The 2915-nt window shown below is 46.6% G+C and overlaps 1 non-coding gene across 1 annotated transcript; it reads right to left on the bottom strand.

The window, feature by feature from the left end:
- Nucleotides 1-245: 245 nt before the first annotated feature.
- trnae-uuc (transfer RNA glutamic acid (anticodon UUC)) lies at nt 246-317 on the bottom strand. The gene has a single exon. It is a non-coding gene; the product is annotated as a tRNA-Glu (tRNA).
- Between the last annotated feature and the right edge of the window lie 2598 nt (nt 318-2915).

The following is a 2915-nucleotide window of genomic DNA, read 5'->3' on the forward strand; positions in this document are numbered from 1 at the left end:
AATTGTGCCTCTTTCTCACGGAATCCCTCTTCCGAACTGGGATAAATTGCTGCTGAGTGTTATGGACCAGCTGTTCCAACATCTGCCACTGGTCATCCCATAATTTATTTTCCGAGTCCACCTTAGACAACACCTTCACACCATTACAAACTCCTTCCATACAGCGGCCGGAATTGAACCTGTGTCGCTGGCATTGTAATAGCGTTTCACTAAGCACTACACTACAGTGCCTGTAAAAGTTTCAATTCCCATACCGGGAGTCGAACCCGGGCCGCCTGGGTGAAAACCAGGAATCCTAACCGCTAGACCATATGGGAGATTGGTATTCCAGGTGTAGCCTCACCAACCCCCTGTACAAGAGTAATAAATGCTCCCTGTTCTTAAACTCCAGCCCCTTCGCAATGCTCATCGGACCTTCCTGTTAACTGTTTGTAATCTGTGCACTAGAACACTGACATCCTTCTGAACTTCACGGGGAACTTCACTCCAGCCTGAAATGGGCCCATTCCAACTGTGTTTTCCATGTGAGATCCAGTTTTCATACTTCCGACAATCCCTTGGACTCTTATACAGCAGGCACCTTGACGTGGCACCTTGTCAAATGCCTTTTGGAAATCTAGATACTCCACACCCCCCTATCAATTAGCTCCACACCCCCCTATCAATTAACTCCACACCTCCCTATGAATTCTCCCTGTCACATCCTCAAAGAACTTAAGCAAATTTGTCAAACATGATTTGCCTTTCATAATACCACATTGAGTAGGATTGATTATATTCAGCTTTCCTTAATGATTACTTATTTCCTCTTTGATTATTGACTCCAACAATAGACATTAAACCAATTGCCCTATAGTTACCCATCTGTGTGTCTTCCTTTTCAAACAAGGGATTCCCATTGGCTGTTTTCCAATCTTCTGGTCTCCCAGAATTTAGCAACTTTTGAGATTTTCAACGAATAGGTCCAATGTACAGCACCCTTCCAATCCACCTCATCCGTGCCCAACATGATGCTCATCTATGCTAATCCCATTTGCCCACATTAGGCCCGTACCCCTCTGTTCCTTTCCAATACAAGTGCATTGTATTGCTACGTTCCAGTGAGAACAAACCCAGCCTGTCCAATCTCTCCCTTTACCCACAGCCCTCCATTCCAGGCAACAGTCGGTTGAATCTCTTCTGCACTCTGTCCATTGCTACCACCCCTCCCTGTAGTGTGGGGACGAGAACTGTACACAATACTCCAAGTGCAGTCTCACCAATGTTTAGCGCAGTGACAACATGACGTCCCTATTCTTCTATTCAATGCCTTGGCCTATGAAGGCAAGCACACCAAATGCCCTCTTCACTACCCTATCCACTTGTGTTGCCACTTTCAGCGAGCTATAGACTTGCACCCCAAAGGGACGGTAGTGTAGCAGTTAGCGTAATGCTTTACAGTGCTAGTGACCCGGGTTCAAATCCGCCCGCTGTCTGTAAAGAGTTCGTACGTTCTCCCCGTGTCTGCGTGGGTTCCTCCAGGTGCTCTGGTTTCCTCCCACATTCCAAAGACGTACGGGTTAGGAAGTTGCGGGCATGCTATGTTGGCGCCGGAAGCGTGGCGACACTTGCGGGCTTCCCCCAGAATACTCTACACAAAAGATGCATTTCACTGTGTGTTTCAATGTGTATGTGTGTAATAAAGAAATCTTATCTTACGAACCCTTCTCAGGTCCCTGCCATTTACTCCATATGTCCTACCGGAACTTGATCTCCCAAAGTGCATTACCTCACACTTGTCTGGTTTAAATTCCATCTGCCAGCTCTCCGCCCAACTTTCCAGCTGATCGATGTCCCCCTGTATCCTTAGACAACCTTCTTCATGGTCTGGAACTACCAATTTTTACGCTGTCTGCAAACTTACTAATCACACCACCCACATTCTTAACCAAGTCATTTATATTTACATATTCCAGACAACTAAGGTCCCAGCACCCATTGCTGTGGTACACCACTGGGTACAGTCTTCCAGTCAGACAGACACCCGTCCACCACTGCCTCTGCTTCCCGTCACCAGCTAACGTTGGATCCCGTTTGCCAACATGCCTTGGGTCATCTGCAACCACTTCCTTTAAATCCCTTCAGGTCCTGGGGATCTGTCCACCTTTTGCCTAATGTGTTTCTCTAATACTTATCGCCTGTGATTGGGGATTTTACAGCTTCCTCCACGTCATTTGACATTAGCCCATCTGTTACCTTGGGGATATTTTTGGTGTCCTGCATGGTGAAGACAAAAATGATTTTGCATACCTGCCATTTCTTTGTTTCCTGTTACCAATTCAGCGGCCTCGTTCCCCACACTTACCCGAGCCACCACCTTCCTACTTATATCTCCATAGAAACTATTACTGCATATTTTGATATTACACACAACTTGTCCCTCAAGATCAATTCTCTCCCTTCTTATGACCTTCTTAGTCTTTCTCTGAGGGATCGTGAAGTCTTCCCAGTCCCCTGGCCGACAGTATTCACCAGAGAGAGAGAGACCTTGATGTTTGTGAGGATGGCGTACAGCAGGCTGATACACTCAGGCATGTCGATGTGAGGAAAGTGGATGCATTGGAACTTCTGAAAAACATTAGGATAGATAATTCACCGGGGCCAGACGGGATATATCCAAGGTTTTACGGGAAGTGAGGGAAGAGATTGCTCCGCCTTTGGCAATGATCTTTGTGTCCTTGCTGACCACAGGAGTAGTGCCAGATGATTGGAGGGTCGCAAATGTTGTTCCTTTGTTTAAAAAATGGAGTAGGGATAACCCTGGGAATTACAGACCGGCAAATTACTGGAGAAGATTCTTAGAGACAGGAATTGTGGGCATTTGGAGAAGCATAGGCTAATTAGGGACAGTCAGCATGGCTTTGTGAGGGGCAGGT

The sequence above is a fragment of the Pristis pectinata genome, chromosome 17, assembly GCF_009764475.1.
Source record: "Pristis pectinata isolate sPriPec2 chromosome 17, sPriPec2.1.pri, whole genome shotgun sequence".
Taxonomy (NCBI): domain Eukaryota; kingdom Metazoa; phylum Chordata; class Chondrichthyes; order Rhinopristiformes; family Pristidae; genus Pristis; species Pristis pectinata.